The sequence below is a fragment of the Camelus dromedarius genome, chromosome 29, assembly GCF_036321535.1.
Source record: "Camelus dromedarius isolate mCamDro1 chromosome 29, mCamDro1.pat, whole genome shotgun sequence".
Classification (NCBI taxonomy): domain Eukaryota; kingdom Metazoa; phylum Chordata; class Mammalia; order Artiodactyla; family Camelidae; genus Camelus; species Camelus dromedarius.
Window position 1 is genome coordinate 20,623,034 of NC_087464.1, and position 17,976 is coordinate 20,641,009.

A 17,976-nucleotide genomic window follows, 5' to 3' on the forward strand; every position below is an offset into this window, starting at 1 on the left:
ACTGGGGGCATCAGGTTAATGTGGGCTGGAATCTCCTAGATCGCTGAGGGCACGATTCAGTCTTTGCCCAGACTGCACCTGCCTCCTTGTTCTGGCTTCAAAAGTCGAAATTTCTCTTTTCTCTGTCACTCATACCAGAGGTCCTTTTATTGGTCAATTTCAAAGAAACTGACTTCCTTGTACCATATTAACCTGACATTTCTGAAGCATAATAACAGGGAATTTTTGTCATTATCTCAGAGTAGGGAAGGACTTTCTAAGTATAACAAACCCAGAAGCCAGGAAGGAAGGAAGGAAGGAAGGAAGGAAGGAAGGAAGGAAGGAAGGAAGGAAGGAAGGAAGAAAGGAAGGAAGGAAGGGGAGAAAGCAGGGGAGGCAAAGTCTAATAAATTGGACTTTGTAGCAGTAGACTTTGCAAAAACCACCACAAACAAAATCAAAATGCAATCTAGGAACAATACAGTATCTGCAATTCATATTATAGACAAAGAGCTAATTATCCTGATGGATAAAGAGTTCTACAAATTAATCTGAGATTTAAAAAAAAAAGATCTGCAAACAAATAAGAAAGTGGACAAAGGATATGAACAAACAGATTTCAGAAAAGAAAACACAAATGTTTCTTCAACCTATGAAAATATACTTAACCTCAAATTAAATGCATGTTATAAGCCAGACAGATGGTTTGTTAAGAAGGAAAATGATTGACATTGTCTTGGTGAGGGTAAGAGAAACAGGGATTCTCATAATTGTTGGCAGGAGGATGAATTGTGAATTCTCTGGAAGGGAGGCAATATCTATCACTTGTGTAAAGATATATACCCTTTCACCCGAAAATTCCACTTCTAGAAGTTTCTCCTGCAGAAATACACTTGTGCCCAGTGTACAAAGTCATGTTGCAATATTGCTTGTAAGAACAAAAAATGGAACACTTCTTAGAAGCCCATCAATTGCAGACTGGCTATTGAATGATGATACATGCACGTCAAAAGGAAAGAACTTCGATTGTACTGATACAGAATCATCCCCAAGATACATTAACTGACAAACAAGGTGCAAAACAGTGTGTATAGCGAAGTGCCATTAATGCAAAATAAAAATATATATGTAGTGGTATTTGCACATAAGTGTGTAGAACTTCCCTCAAAGGATAAACGAGAAACTGGTAACACAAGTTGTCCCTGGGGAAGGAGACAGAGAAACCGGGAACAGGGAAGCAAGAGATGACTTTTTACTATAAACTTTTTACAGTTTTAAAATTTACCATGTTAACTTATTATCCATTAATAAATTGGATATAAAACAAAACTGAAATGAAAAGGTACATGGAAACGATGAAAACTTTAATTAGCATATCCTGGGGTGGAGTGTTAGGACTAAATATCCTGCTAGTCTTCTGTGCTGCAAAGCAAATGATCATCAACTTAGCTTAAAAACAGCATATATTTTTCACCTCATATTTCCATGGGTCAGGAGTCCAGGCAAGACCGAGCTGGGTCCTCTGCTCATGTTCTCACAAGGCTGCAGTCAAGGTGTTGACTGGGCTCCATTCTCATCTGGACGCCTGACTGGGGAAGAACCCAATTCCAAGTTCATTCTGGTCATTAACAGAATTCATTTCTTTGCAGCTGTGTGACTGGGTGCCCTGGCTTGTTGCTGCCTCTTGGCTTGAGGCCACTCTAAGATTCCAGAGGAGAGATTTTTTTAAAAAAATTAATCATAGGGGAAGGAATCACAGAATGAGGAGCTAAACCTCAAGGCAAATCTGTTCATATCTCTTCCTTGTGCTCAAACTCCCAAATGTGTGACGTGAGGACCTTTGCCCTGAAAGGGCCCTGCATCACCACAGGCTCACCTCCTGTCACACCCCAGCTCAGACTCTACACTCCAGCCAGCCCAACAATACTTGTTGCTCCCAGAAAAGACCTTGAGACATGTCACTCCCCCTCTAGGCTGTCCTTCGCCTCCACTGTCCTTCCATGCTCTCATCCACCTTCTCAGGTCAGTTCAGTTGTCAGCTGTCCTGTGAAGCCTCTATCAGCCCTCCAGGAGCTGGTCCCTCCCTCCTCTCCAGAACTCTCTCAGCACTTGTCACGCTGTAAATAGCTTCTACCACCTACTGAGCACCTAACATGGTGCCACGCACTGTGCTAAGCCCTGGGCAAGCATCAGCTCTAGCTTTAGTTAACATCCCTCCTAAAAAACATGATTGCCTAGACCAGGCTCGCGCAGCTGGGGGTGGATCCGGGTTTCAAGTCCAGGACTCCTCTCTTCCCACAACTGCAATTACACTGTATCAGAATTCCACTCCCTCTGAGCCAGGGTTTCCTAAACTCTTCTAGACTCTGGCCCTTGGTAAGAAACACGCTTTATGTTACAATCTAGTACTCACCTACGCATATGGAAGTTTTGGGAAACAATATCTGCCCTTTCTACTTCCAGGACCCTCTGATCTTTTCCCTTTAATTTCATTTTATTCAATGGTAGTTATAATCCACTAAATCGATTTCATAATCCACTAATGGGTGGCAACTCCTAGTTTTCAGACACTGCTCTGAATTGGCAGCTCCTGCATTCACAGACCTCGCACAGAGCCTGGAAAATAGTAGGCACTCAATAAATAAATTCCTGACCTGATTTCCACTGAGTCAATGCTCTGAGCTGGCCTCAGGGAAAAACTGATCCCTGAAGCCAGTAGACTAGGGCCCGGGGGCCTAATAGCCCCAGTGAGGAATCCAATCCTCCAGGTGTTAAACTGAGAAGACAGCGGAAGCTTCTGGATGAAAAGCTGGACGTTGACCCTGCCCCAGAGAACACTGTCAGTCAGTAGGGCCAAGGCAGAGTGCAGTGGCAGGCCCTCTGGTCCCACGGCCAGGGTCAGGGACCTGTGGTGGTCAACAGCCCTGGCCTGGGGACAGAGAGAAAGTGGCTGGGGAGTGGCCCGGGTAGAGGGGCACAGACCAGAACACTGTCAGCGTCCTGTGCCTCCCCCGTGGGCGGTGGCACTTGCCAGCCTGGCAGTGACAGGCAGGTGAGTTTCATCGGCCCTGGATTTCTCCTTTGACTAAACAAAAACTGAGCTCACTAAGAAGCTGGAGTCTAAATTTAGCACCAAACAATGGGAACTGGTGAATTGGCCCCTGCTGCCCGTGGCACAGTGGGCAGGGAGGCTGCTGCTCCATTTCTCCCGCTCCGCCCGGGCTGTCCTAAAGCCCGGGACTCCAGTGCCGACTCACCCAGGGCTGCCAGGCAGGGACAGTGCCTTCAAGACCCTCCTCTGAAAGGCTGGGGTCCTGCTAGGAGAGGGGGCTGGGGGCAGGTAAAGCCTTCGAGGGGCTCTCAGTTTCCGAGGCCTGACCAGTGATCTCCATTAGCGCTGTCACCACCTGGCCCTGCAGTCCCTTACTGCCCCCACCCAGGGCCTGAGCTGCGCCTAGACCCCACTGGCCCTATATAGGTGGTCCTCCACCCCGCTGCATCTCAGTACTCTGGGGCTTCGGAGAGGCCCGGGGCTGGGCAATGATGACTCCTTCCCCACCATCCAGCCCTAAAAGCTTTTCCTCCAAGGGCAAGTGCTGTGTGTGTGCACAGCTCTTGAATCACAGATTATAACTGACCTCTTTGAGTCCTCGGATCACCTCCCTTAATCTTCACAAAACCCTGTGGGGTAGGTACTATGATAAACCCATTTTGCATATTGGAAAACTGAGGCTTGCAGACGTTAACTAAATTGCCTAACATACAGCTGAGTCAGCACCATACCAGACCCCCGCTTTTAAGGGCTCCTCTCCACACCACATGCCTCTGTGCACAGGGACCTCCCCTGAACCCCAGCCACTGGATCTGCAGCTGGAACTTTGCCCAGCTGTTGCCACTGCTAACCTCCCACGGCCTGCAAGACAGAGCCTGGGTTAGGATGAGGCTCCAGAGCCACATCGTCAGAGTGACATTTGTTTGCCCCTGTAGGCCTAGGTATGTTAAATAGCCTCCTTGAGCCTCAGTTTTCCCATCTGTAAAAGGGGGGCGAGCTCTGCAATGTGTCAACTTGGCTAGACTGAACTACATTTCCCAGAATTCTCTTCCCTGTGTGTTTCTGGTTAGGGTGGGCCACAGGAGACATTCCAGCGAGAGCTTTGGAGGGTGAGCATGAGGTTGGCAGGCACTGTGTAGTTCATATAGGTTGTTGATTGCTTGCTTATCTGCTGGCTCACCTCTTTGGTGTGGGGCCTGCAAGTGTTCCACTGTCCCCTGGGCCCCCTTCAGCATCTTCAGCTTTGAGGCCAGGTCTGCATGTCCAGCTGCAGAACAGGGTGTCGGCTTCTTCTCTGGGACACCCATACCATCAAGGTTGGAGGCAGCAAGAACAGACACAGCTTTCAATCCATCCTCATGGCTTCCAGCTAGGTTGACCACCGCTTCCTGGCTTGCCTGAGGCTTTCTCAATTGTAAAAAAGTGAAAATCTCACCTCTTGGGAACCCACCTTAGTCCCAGAAAAACAGGACAGTTGGTCACCTGGATCCAGTCGTGCTTGTGGGATCCAGCTGGTCCTGCAACAGATGCAAATAAACAGCCTTACAGAGACTGATCCATCAGCCCCCACACTGCGAAGTTCAAACCCCTGTAACATAGATAGATAGATAGATAGATAGATAGATAGATAGATAGATAGATAGATAGATAGTTGACAGATGTCAGGTGGTAACTGTGTTTGCCTCATAGTCATGAGCATTAAAGGAAGGGTTCATATGCCCAGCGCCCAGCACGGAGGAAGCAATCAATATATATTAGACGTTATTGTTGCCACTTAATATGGGTCACAAACTGCTAGGGTGTAAGATGGTGGTGGCAAAACCTGCTCCTCTGAGCTTCAGAACCACAAGTGGTAGGTAAAAGTGATCTGGGGTGAGAGTGGTTATCTTTGGTAGGGTGTCGGTCGGGAAGGAGCATGAGGGAGCCTACTGGGGTAATATGTCTTGTGTAGGCGGTGGTTACATATGTGAAGCTTCATCGAGCTGCACACATAAGATGTGTACACTTTACTGCAAATGTTATAACCTGATGAAACATGAGAACGTTTCTAATGTGATGAAAGAACCAGAAAAGCTAATGCCCCTCTGCCTTCCCTTTGGTGTATGACCTCATGTAACTTCTTTGGACCACAGTTACCACATCCAAGAAACGGGTAAGCCTTGCTAAAGGTCAGGGCACTGGTCTACGTGGCATCCTTGTCCCCAAACTCTCTAGGTCTTTATTTCAAAACAAACAAGAAAAGAGAGGCTGCTACAGAGAAGGCCTATTAAGAATTGAGGTGTGACCTAGTCTAAAGGGTCAGTGATCCTTTTATGAGTTGCCTGGTGTTTGCTTCTCCTTTGGACAAGGACAATCGTGAGTTTGTGTCTACAGCAGAGATACCTCTCAAAGCAGTTCAGGAAGGCTGTGATGCTAGAGATGAATGGAAGGCATTAGAACTGCAAGGGGAGGTGTGTGCCCAGGACCTGCCTTCTCACCTGGGGGAAGAAAGGATGAAAACGCCCATGATCTGTAGTCTCACTGTGTGCCGGGCTGAGCACCAAGTGCCTCACATGCCCCATCTCATTCTACCCAACAATGGCATAATGCACCATTGCTAAAAAGGAGACACATGTCTGAACTTGGAGAGATTGTGTATTTTTCACTCATTTGCATTTTCTAATTTTTTTTTTACTATATACAGCAAAAAAAATACTATAGAAATTTAAAAATGAAAAATACATGATTGGCCAAGAAGCTAATTTTCTCTCTGTGTGGGAAGGGGCGACTCTGCTCTGAATTCAGGAATCAGCTCAGCATAGCCCTGAGCAGCCCTAAGTTAATGCAAAGTTCGGCAGTGGGTGCACCTGCTGCATCACACGGGGACTGTGATTGTCCCTGTTGCCATGTGTTTGATTCCAACTTTGATTAGTAGAAAACAGGCTTGGTTGGAGGCAGAGAGACTAGTCAGGAGGCTCCTGGAATCGGGAAAAGTAAAAGCGCTATTAGACCCTGTTACCATAGCAACAGCACAGCAAAGCTATTTCGTTGTTAACTCCTGAGAGAAAAGGCAAGACAAAAATTAATGTAAAGTTAGAGTGCAATTTGGACTGTGAGTATTTAACCTCCTTCCCCCCGCACTCCTGTCTGGGCGGTCAGCGTGCTCCCAGCTAGCTGTAACCACTCCCTCCCTCCTCTTGTCCAGAAACCGTACCTGAACAAGCAAGGATGCAGTGCTGGGGGAATGATCCCTAGAACAGGGCTTTCCAACCATATTAAGAATCTCCTGGGGACTTTGTTAAAATGCCGAGTCTGACTCAAAGGCAGGTCTGGGATGAGGTCCAAGATGCTGCATTTCTAACGTGTTCCCAACAGATGCCAATGCCCCCAGTCCACAGACCACACTTGGAGTAGCAAAGCCCTTTAGAAAGGAGGGAACCAGAACTTGCATGTCTTGTTCCCTGCTGTGTCCTCCAGGTCTAGCATGGTGCCTGATACAGAAGTGGGGAGGGGAAGGAGCAGGAGGCTCAATGCATGCTATATGAACAAACAAACAGAAGAACGGATGAATATCGGATTCACTCACACGTGTATACTGGCCATCTTAATTGAAAAGTGATACATACCCTTGGTACAATGTTGAAACGTTATGAAAGAGCGAATCTTCCTTTATGTCTGAGCTTCTAGTCAACTGTTAATAGGGTTTTACGTATTTTATTTTATCTTTCCACAAATTACTGTTAATATATATTTTTTTTTCTTGGCACAAATGGGAGCATACTATGGGCATTGCTCAATCTCTCATGGGTTTTTTCTCATAAAATAAATACTGGAGATTGTTCCACATCTGCACATGCAGATCTACTTTTATTCTGTAAAACATATAGTATTATTCTATTCCAAATATAATGTTTATTTAATCATTGCTCCTTTGCTGGACATTTCTGACCTTATGAGTCTTTTGCCATCTCAAACCATGCTACAGTAAACACCTTTGTAAACAGAACCAGACTCACAGACATTGAAAACAAACTTACAGTTACCATGGGGGAGGGAAAAACTGGGAGTCTGGGATTTGCAGATACAAACTACCATTTATAAAATAAACAACAAGGTCCTTAATGTACAGCACAGGGAACTATATTCAATAGCTTGTAATAGCCTATAATGAAAAAGACTATGAAAAGGAATATGTGTATCTGTACATCATGAATCCCTCTGCTGTACACTGGAAATTAACACGACATTGTAAACCAACTATACTTCAATTTAAAAAAATAACCCTTGTATACATGCATTTGTTCATATGTGTATACAAAAGTTATCTGGTGGATAAATTCCTAGATGTGGAATAGTTGGGTCAAAGGGTGTATATATTTTTATGATGCTAGATAATATTGAACTGCCTACCAAAGAAGTTGCACCAATTTTACACTCTCATCAACATTTTGTAAGAATGTCTATTTCCCCACACTTTTTTTTATTGAGTTATAGTCATTTTACAATGTTGTGTCAAATTCCAGTGTAGAGCACAATTTTTCAGTTATACATGAACATACATATATTCATTGTCACACTCTCTTTCGCTGTCCCCACACTTTTAATACTATCCATTTTTAACCTTATCAATCTAAGTGAAAAAAAGTCACCTTCATTTGATTTCATTAAATAGGAATGGGACTGTGCCTCTTTTCACATGTTTCTATGCCATTATCTTAACTAGTAAAGTATTATTTTATTTAGGGCAGTTATCAATTTTTGTATATTGATTTGGGAACCAGCAGCGTCACTGAATTCTCTTACTATTTCTACTAGATTCTTTGGGTTTTCCAGTTACATGATCATAGCATTTGGAAACAACAACAATTTTGTCTCTTCCTTTACAACTTTTATGCTCATATTTCTTTTCTTATTGGTTAATATTCTAGAAAAACTATCAGATAACAATGATAAGAATGGGCATCCTTATCCTGTTTCTGACTTTAATTGTATTAATGGGTTTCCATCTTTAAGAATAATGTTGGCTTTTGGGCAGGGGGAGGGTACAGCTCAGTGGTAGAGTGTGTGCTTAGCATGCACAGGGTCCTGGGTTCAATCCCCAGCACCTCTATTAAAAAAGCAGTAACAATAAATAAACCTAATTACCTCCCCTCCTACCCAAAAACAAAAAAAAAAATTTAATTATTTTAAAAAGGATAATGCTGGCTTTTGGCTTGAGAGATATTTTTGTTTTATTAAGGAAATATCTATGTTGTTAAGAGTTTCCTCAATTCCTACTTCATTAAGCCTTTTTTTTTTTTAATCAAGAACGATCATAAATGAAGTACAAGAAAACATTGCCTAACATTGAATCGTCTTTAACTCCCAGAGTGAGTCCCCCTTGGTTATGGTTCTGTCTCTCTTTTAATGTGCTATTAAAGGAAATGTCTTTCTTTTAATTGCTTCCACTTGCTACTATTTCATTAGGATTTTGTACTGCTCTTCATAAGTGAAGTTCATCACTATTATTCTTTTTTATGCTTCTTTAGATTTGAAATCCATATCGTGCTGGTTTAAAACAAAATGTGTAACGTTTCTTTTGTAGTCCTCTAATACAATTTAAGGAGTCTGGGGATCCCCTTTTCCTTCAAGTTTTGGAGAACTCAAACTTTGTTTGAAAAAGACTGGTCAAGTCATGAATGCCCAGCAATGGGGAATGATCAAATTTCTTTGGCTAGAATGTTCTGTGGCTGTTTAACTGTCTCAGCCGGGCAGACTGGGGAGGGGGTAGCTCTTTGGTAAATTTCTCACTTCATCCCTCGACAATCCATTGGTTGATTTCAGTTCTATCTATAATACAATCAACTTTGGAAATCTACACTTTCCTAGAAAGTAATTCAGTTTTTTCATATTTATTTGCATAAAGTTAAGTAAAGCCTTTTCGTAAAATGTATTTAATTTCCTCTATATCTATGATTATGCTTCCATTCCCATTTCTAATTCTGCATATTTGTGCTCTCTCCCTTTCTGGCTTGTGTAGGTTAGCTGGTGATTCACCAGTTCCATCATGTGTACATTTTTATTTCAATTTATCTAGCTCTTGGATTTAAGGTCTAGTGTTTTATTTTCTGAACCAGTAATTTGTTTTGATTTTTATAAATCTTTCATTTCTTTTCCTTACATTTGGTTTTTTATTATTTTCCCAACTTCTTGCATTGTAATAATTAACTAATTTTCACCCCTTCACCTTTAGTAATGTAGGACTCTGAGAACAGCTTTAGCTGTTCCCTCCAGATCGATGCTATCCCACACAGTACCTGCTAGCTATCTGATTTTTAATTCATTAAAATGAGATAAAACTAAAAATTCAGTTCCCCAGTGCATTAGGCACATTTTAACGATCCAATAGACACATGTGGTGAGTGGCTACTGTATTGGACATCCCAGATGCAGGACATTTCTTTCTACTGGACACCAAGGCTATAGAATATAATATATAGTTGTTCAGGTTCAAACGTCTCCAGTTACAAGTGACAAAAACCCAACTCAGACTCATTTAAAGCCCTAAACAGAAAACATGAGCTCAGCACCTGTGAAGTCCTGGCGCACAGCTGGCTCCAGCACAGCTGGATTTAGTGCTTCAGTTCCCTCCATCTTTTGGTTCTCTTTATTGGCTCCCTCAAACCAAACTCTCAGGGCTCTTTTGCCCTCTTCCCCTCCCAGCTTTCCTTCTCTCTGTTTGGCTTTTCTCTGCTGGTCTCAGCAACGCAGCATAGCAAGTAGAGCCTCAAGCCACAAAGTCAGACTTCCTGCCTATGAGTCCTTGTTCCACAAGAACGTAAGGGATATGTTACCATGGCCTCTATGTCCCCATCTCCTCATTCCCAAAGTCAGGACATGATAAAACCTATCTTGCAGAGTTGCTGCATGGATTACATGAGATAAAGAACTTAGAACAGCACCTGGTACATAGTAAGTACTCAACAAATACTAGCTGTCATCTGGGTGAGTCACACTCTCTGCACATGGCAGGCTATTCGGCCACTGGCAGCTGCAGGCTCACATCACCCAAGCCTAGTGGAAAAGAGACAGTCTTCTCCATTAGCTGAAAAAATCTCAGCTAGGGCCCTGGTAGCCCAATTTGGGTCAAATGTTCATCTTTGAGACAATCTCTCTGGTCCAGAGTATGGTTACTCTTGACTGCACAAGCCTGGGTCATGTGCCCTAATTCTGGAGCCAAAATAGTATCAGTCACTATTATTATCATATTCTGATGGATTAACAACTCCATCAAAACAACGGAGTTTGAGGAAGAGATAGTTTTCCAAAGAAAAAGTGGGTTACTTTGATCAGAGAAAGGATGTGAAAAACGGCACTGAATAGTCAGAAACTCAAGCAGACAGTCCCCTACATTCCACCCCTTGAGTGCCCAGCACGTGTGCACACACGTGTACACATATACACACATTTCTTCCCATGCCTATAAATGTTAAATGCCCATCTAACACAATGCAACTAACCTACATACATCAAATATATATAAACTCTTTGTGCATTTCTCTCAGTCAGATCTGGATGTGGCTCCTAATGGTCACACAACCTATGATTAAATGCGTGCGCATGCGCACACACACACACACCTGTTGAGAAATAGGAAAAGGGGAAAACAAGAAGCCCAAACTCCAACCAATAGTGCAAAGCACATGCTCTACACAGGCTCACGGGGGCTCCACTGTCTGGCCACAGGGGGAGTTTCCTGGTCTGTCACTACGGATGCCCCAAATTGCGCACACTGAGAAAACTCTCCTTGTCCATTATTCTCCGTGACATCAGGGGGTTGGGGAAGGACTTTCCTTCTGAAGGATGTATTTCCGTAGAAGCCTATTTCCAGTTGAATGACTGAGGGGTCCTTTGGGTCTGAGCAATCATAGACCCACTTTGACCGGGGGGGGGGGGGTGGTATTAGATCACACAAACTTCCTCTAAAATTCTGATTTTCTGCCAGAAAAAAAAAAATTGTTTTCCGGTGGCTCCTTTGAACTGGAATTCCCACCATAGAAATCCTGCCAGCTATGGTCTTAGAATCTGAACCTCTCTATTGTCATTTCTGTCACTTAAAAATAGTCCTTCTGAAAATGTGGACTGAGCTGACGTTTGGTAAATAGACTTTCGGTGCATTCGCATGTTGAATCTGAATTTCTTCTGAAATTTTTAAAGAACAACTTGATTTAAGTACACTTGAAAAGAACACAATGAAAACATTTTCTAAGCTATCCAAACCCTGGTTCCTGCATAATCATATGCAAGCAGAAAACACACCCACTCTCCAGAAGTTCAATGAGGACTAAAGATCAACTTTTTGTACAATATAAGATGACTGAGAGGCACAATCATAATTGTATTGTCAGCCATTCCTGCCATCATAATTCAGAGTTAGTGAGCACTGTGTACGCCAAATAAAATGTCAACGTGTTAAACTTTGGGACACGGTCTCTAAAAGTGTAGTCCAGAAGGAACCCTACTTCAGGATGACACCTGCACCCCAGTGTTCATAGCAGCACTATTTACAACAGCTAAGACATGGAAACAGCCTGAATGTCCATCAACAGATGACTGGATAAAGAAGATGTGGTATATTTATACAATGGAATACTACTCAGCCATAAAAACTGACAACACAATGCCATTTGCAGCAACATGGATGCTCCTGGAGAATGTCATTCTAAGTGAAGTAAGCCAGAAAGAGAAAGAAAAATACCATATGAGATCACTCATATGTGGAATCTAAAAACAAACAAACAAACAAAGCATAAATACAAAACAGAAATAAACTCACAAACATAGAATACAAACTTGTGGTTGCCAAGGGGGCGGGGGGTGGGAAGAGATAGACTGGGATTTCAAAATTGTAGAATAGATAAACAAGATTATACTGTAGAGCACAGGGAAATATATACAAGATCTTATGGTAACGCACAGAGAAAAAAATGTGACAATGAATATACATATGTTCATGTATAACGGAAAAATTGTGCTCTACACTGGAATTAGACACAACATTGTAAAATGATTATAAATCAATTTAAAAATGTTAAAAAAAAAGTGGAGTTCAAACTTCATTCACGTCTATGAGAGACTAGTTTCCCTGCCCACCCTAATCATATATTGGTGTCCGTACAAAACAAATAAGTTGCTAAGTACATAAATCAGCCATGCTTCTGTTGGATGGACATACTCCCATTTGACAGAGCAGTCTTGCTCTGGTTCTCTTGATCAGTACAGACATCCATATTGATCAGGATTCCTGGCTGCAAGCGACAGAGACTGCGTGCAGCTGATCAAGCAGCAAAGGAGTTCATCAGAGGAGAGTGCATTGCTCTCCAAACTGCTGGGAAAGCTGAGCCTGGGGTCTCAGATGCCTAGATTAATGACCAAAACCACACCACAAAAAGCTGTCCTGTTGATGAACGCTCCCTGACTGCTGCCACCTCCACTGTCCCACTGTGGACACTCCACCTTGCAGTAACCCCGCCTCTGAAAGCCAGGTGCCTCAGTAGCACCTGCGTCGGCAAAATGGATTCCACCCAGAGCCTCTCCTGTGCCATCATCTCTTTCAAATTAGAGCCTCAAGTGCATGAGTCTGATTAGTAGGTAGGAGGTTATGTGTCTGTGTCAGACACCAAGCAAACTGGCGAAATAAGTTGTCAAAGTTTCTCGTTAGGGAAGAAGATGGGACTCGTGTGAGGCTAGAAATTCTCTGACTCTAGCAATATGGCTCAAAAGGTTATAAGCATCCATAAAATGTGGACAGTGCTCACTGCGATCACCAAACTACATTTTTAGCCAAGAAATTCGCATCTGGAAATTTAATCAGATAACTGCCAACATTCTGTACCGTTGGGAGTTACAGAGATCAAATCTCAGAATCCTACAGACTATCTCACGGGTAAATGCAATTGAGACCAAGAAATCTCCTTCTCCCTTCTTCCTCCAAATCTTATTAAGTTGACTGTAAATAAATGACTGTTTAACGAACTCCATGATGAACAAGAAGGAGCCTCTGCTCTTCACAAGTTGATAACAAGAGATCTCTTCCAGGCAGAGAATTGGAGACTTTCTTGGTGTTCAGGCCCCCTGTTTGCATCTGGTGTACCAGGCTGTTTATTCTTAATGCAGTCGGTCACCAGACTTAGGATCTCCCTCTCTTGGTTGGATGGGGTCCCTTAAAGGCTGCTTCTTTTGCACCTTTTTCCCTCTTCTGAATATCAGGAATTGCAGTTAAATCTCAGTTTTGATTCCAGTGCTTGATTTCATGAACTGGCTTTTCTTTAGCATCTGGACTGATCTTCCAATGCATTCACCAAGATGTGGCACGTGACAGGTCAATACTTTTCTCAGAGCCTCTCATTGGGCATCATGGTCACCACAGAAGCTGCAGTAAGAGGAACATTGTCTCCTATCCCAACTCACCCCTGACTATCAGCACCTCCACAGCCCTCCACTGGAAGTAGATTAAGTTATGGTTGATAATAGAGAACATTTGTCAATCCTCCTACAGAGATAGGATTCAATACGAAAGAACGATGTTATTTGAAAAAAGAGTGGGTCTTCATTTGCATACCATGATCCCTGAAGGCTCTTCTGGAGCATTCTGATCCAAATTTGATATGTAGGTTGAAAGAGAACAGACCAGATTCTAATTCCTACCTCCCCCTACCTCAGTTTCACAAACACAAGACAAGGATGAACTAAGTCGATTTGATCATGTATATTGGTGGCCTGGACCACACAAATCTATTTATTTTTCTTTCATCTTTAGATTAGTTTTAAAATACACAGTTAATAAAAGCAGCAAAAAAAATAAGAAAAAGAATATATATGTGTATGTGTATGGCTGAAACATTATGCTGTACACCAGAAATTGACACAACATTGTAAACTGATTGTATTTCCATTAAAAAAACTAAAAATAAAAAATAAAAGCAGCAATCACTTGCCTTTCCCCTTCCTGCCTCCATTTTTTTTTAGCTGATCTGGCATTTACACTTATCACATATCACAATATAATAGGTTTTCACCTCTATTTCTCAATTTATTAATTTGTTGCATGGTTGAGGTTTCTGCCGTATTAGATGAGGACGTGGCTGTCTAAAACCTCTCCTTTCCCTCCGCCTTTCTCCAACATCCTAATGGAGTCCTAGCACTAGCTGGAGCTCCTCTTCAGGTTACTTTTGTAAATGTGAGCAACAAACACTGTACTTCCTGTTCCATCGAGTCCTTTCCTCTTTACAAGCCCAGTAACCCTTGCTTCCTTTCAGCTGTTGTCCCCTCCTTCTATATTTCTATTTCTGCCAGTTGTACTTTCACCTTGCATTTTAACATCGATAGCAGGGAGCATTCTGTTCTGTAACAAAAATTGAGTTGTCTTTGCTTTGTCTACCGGATGCAACTATTCAATTGCGAAAATTCAATCAGCAGTGTTTGCATTCTTGCGTTCCTGGGACAGTGGTTCGCTGCTGAGTAAGGATTGCTACTCACTCTTTCACAGCTGTTTGCTTCTCCTGAAGTTTATCAGTTTATATTAAGCTCTATTTTCTATCATCAGTATCTCCATTTTTTCCCCAGATCCTCCATAGTATCACCTATTCTGTCAAGTCCCCTGTCCCCCAAGGACCTCTTTCACAGAGCTCTCTGCACAGCATCCTTCTGGCTTTCTCTGCACTGATTTTCTGCGTTGATTCCTCAGTTTCCTGGCTCCCAGGTCTTTGCTTTCCTTTATTTACTCTTTGGTTTTGCTGAAACCCATCCTCAAATAGCTCCCCCCAAAAGTGGATGTAGGAGGTAACATTTCAGGGTCCTCAACTGTCTGAAAACATCCCTGGTTTTTAAATGGAGGTTCTGAGATTTGAACCTAGGACTTCGTGCATGCTAAGCATGCACTCTGCCACTGAGCTATACCCACAACTCTGAAAACATCTTCGTCCTACCTTCTAATTTCAGTTTGGCTGGGTATAGAATTCTAGGTTAGATTTTTTCCCCTTAACCAAGACAAGAAATCACAAGACTGAATACAGAAGCAGATATGAGACTCCAGCCATCTTCTACTAAGCCAGACAATAAAAAGATTTCCAAAAATGTTATTTTTCATTAAAATGTCATTTATGTTAATATATAATAGGTTTATTATTTTTAAATGGATGAATACACTTTAAAAATTTTTAAATAATAATAATTTTCTCTCAAATTTTGGAAGGCATTGTTCCACTGTCCAGAATCCAGTGCCACAGACGAGAAAGTCACTGCTAATCTAATTCTTGCTCTTGTTGAGATAACCAGTTATTTCTGGAGCCTTTTAAGCTCTCCTCGGCGGCCTGATAGGTCACAACAGTATGGCTGGGTAGTGGTCCTCTTTCCTTGTTCTTACCACTCAGTGTGCCCTCCTACTCAAAATATCTGTGCCTTCCGCTCAGGAAAATAATCCTGTGTTATTTTGTGTTATTTCCCTTCCCTCTGTTTTCCCAGTTCTAGCTTTCCAGAATTCCTTAATCAGATGTTCACCCTCCTCAATTGATTCTCTCATCTTTTCCTTTTATTTGTCTTTTTAAAGTATTTCTTCATATTTATCTTCCATCTCTTCTTTTGGACTTTCTTTTGGCAAAGTCATTCTTAATTTGTTTTTTTCTTTTCTTTTCTTTTTTTTTTTTTTTTGCCATCATTGTTAATTTCTAAGTGCTTTCTTTTCCCCTCACTATTACATTTTCACAGCATCCTGTTCTTGGTTAATGAATATATCTCCTAGAGTCTCTGTGGATACTAATTCAAGGTGTGGTTTTGTTTTAAGTTCCCCTTTGTTGCTCTAAATTAATCTATTTTTTTCAGGGTCATTTTTTCCTGTTCATTGGATCTCTTTCTTTCATGCTGCAGGATTTCTTCAAATGTTTCATGGTCCTTGTTTTTCCTTCATGTGCAAAAATGCAAGAATAAGAAAGCTGAGAGAGAGTTCTGTGCACTCCAGTGGCCTTGTTAGCTTAGGGTAACACGCACGGAACTAGTTGGTGAACTCCAAGGGTGACTCCTACGTAACAGATGAGATGTTCTTGTCTCAGGGCCACTCAGTTTCTTTAGGGAGAGCCCTCTGGTGTATTTGTTTTTCCCCTGAAGGACAGACTCATGGTCGTATGTGTGCAGTCTGGGGGGAGTGGGAAATGGGGGATCACTTCCTGTAAACAAAGATGTTCACCCACTGAAACCAACTTCCTCCATCATGGTCCTCCCCCTGCCCCTCCTCTGCTCCCATGAGCTTGGTGTTGGCACCCACAGCTCCAAAAGGAGATTATACCAGTAGGTGACACTCTTAACAGATGACCGTCTCTTCACGCAGATTGTCTCTGTTCCATTAAAAATCAAAATCTCTACTTAAAGTAGCTTCTGTTGACAGCATAATGACTTTTATCAAAAGAAAAAAATAGATTCTCTTCTGCCCCCTCTCCATATTATTTTCTTCTCTTTATCCTATTCCTCCTCCTCCTCGCCCTCCTCCTCATTCCCTCTTTCTCCTCCAAGCCATAAGCTGGCCAAGAGCAACCGTTGGCACTCATTCTCTCTTGAGCCTTCAGAGGTTGTTAAAAATAATAAATTCCCAGCTATTGCTGATTGTGGCACTTGCGTGTTCACAATCCGTCAGGTGGCATCATTTAACACTGCAACAGCTTCATCATAATTACCAAAACCAAGGGTTTTATTATACATTGAGTGTGCTCCCACCATATGGTTTTGAAAGACAAGTCATTTCTCAGAAGAAATGTGAGTGTTTAAAATTCCTCCACAGGATTAAAGCTTTTTGAAGTTCTTATGCTTCCTAATGTGAGCTTCTGGCAACTTACTTCTCCTGCTTGGGGATGCATTTGGAATGCAATCCTTTATGTTCAAAACATTTCAACTCTGTTCTCTCCAGTCCATGGGCAGGCCTGTGACCTGGGGTCTGGACCAGGGTCTGACATCACCCTGGTGGCATAACCCTGCCCCTGGAATCTGGGTCATCCCTTCTCTGCCACTTGTCTAAATGCCAACAGCTCGGGGCAGCTCAGTTCTCAATACATTCCCTGGGTAAAGGCCTCATTGGCTTGAGTTCCTGGTTCCATAATGTCACAGGTTATCATGTTTCTCAAAGCTTGAGAAAAGATGCTCCCACCAGGACACATTTGAAAAGCGGGAAACTTGGGAAACTTGAAATATGAGACCATGTTAGATCAGATTTTTTTCCCAAAGACTTAAGGTAATTCTATTCAATGTTTATAACAGTCAGAATGGACTGACAGCTCAGTGTGAAAAGACTCCATCTGAAATATGTGAGGGGCCTGGAGGCCAGGCAGGAAGCTGAGCTTGGAAATACAAACGTCTGTTTCAAAGCTTTGAGAAAATGTGCTAAATGCTAAGCAAGGAAACAAGCAAACAAGTGTGCCAGCCTCCCCTGCTGAGGGCCTACTATGTGCCAAGCACTGCTGCATGCTGGGAGTTCAGGAGCAGGCAGGCAGATGAGATTGCCGCTCTTAAAGATCTTGTATTCCAAGAGGGAGAGCTTAAGAAAAGGAAGGAAGGAAGGAAAGAAGAAAAGAAAGATGTCAGCTGGTGATAAAAACTATGAGATGAATTAAAATAGGGCAATTGGACAGCAAATGGCTAGGGGCTTCTTCGTCTTGCACAGTCAGGGAAGGCCTCTCTGAAAAGGTGAGGTTTGAGTGACAAGGAGACAGTCACACTGAGTCCACATCTTCCAGAAACACACAGGTGACGGTAGGCGACCCGGTGATGTCCGTGTTGCCATCATTTGCAGAGAAGAGACGAGGGCACATAAAGTTTAAAATAACTTACTCATGGTCACCCAGCTAGTAAAGAATGCCATTGACCCAGGGCTGTTTCTACCCTCCACAGCCAGCTCTGTGTCCACAACAGACATGAAGAAGTAGAAATAATTCTATCTGGACTTA

At 42.6% G+C, this 17,976-nt stretch overlaps 1 long non-coding RNA gene across 2 annotated transcripts in view; it reads right to left on the minus strand.

Annotated features, from left to right (window-relative positions):
* Positions 1 to 1,342: 1,342 nt before the first annotated feature.
* The window catches only part of LOC135319573 (uncharacterized), a 48,341-nt gene continuing 31,707 nt past the window's right edge, over positions 1,343 to 17,976 (minus strand). Inside the window, exons 3-4 of one of the 2 annotated variants that reach the window (XR_010378308.1) lie at positions 4,482 to 4,548; positions 1,343 to 1,568 (exon numbers count right to left, since the gene is read on the minus strand). This is a non-coding gene — a long non-coding RNA (uncharacterized LOC135319573). Of the gene's footprint in view, positions 1,569 to 4,211; positions 4,549 to 17,976 lie in introns of both variants that reach the window. The other variant, XR_010378309.1, reaches the window with a different exon arrangement.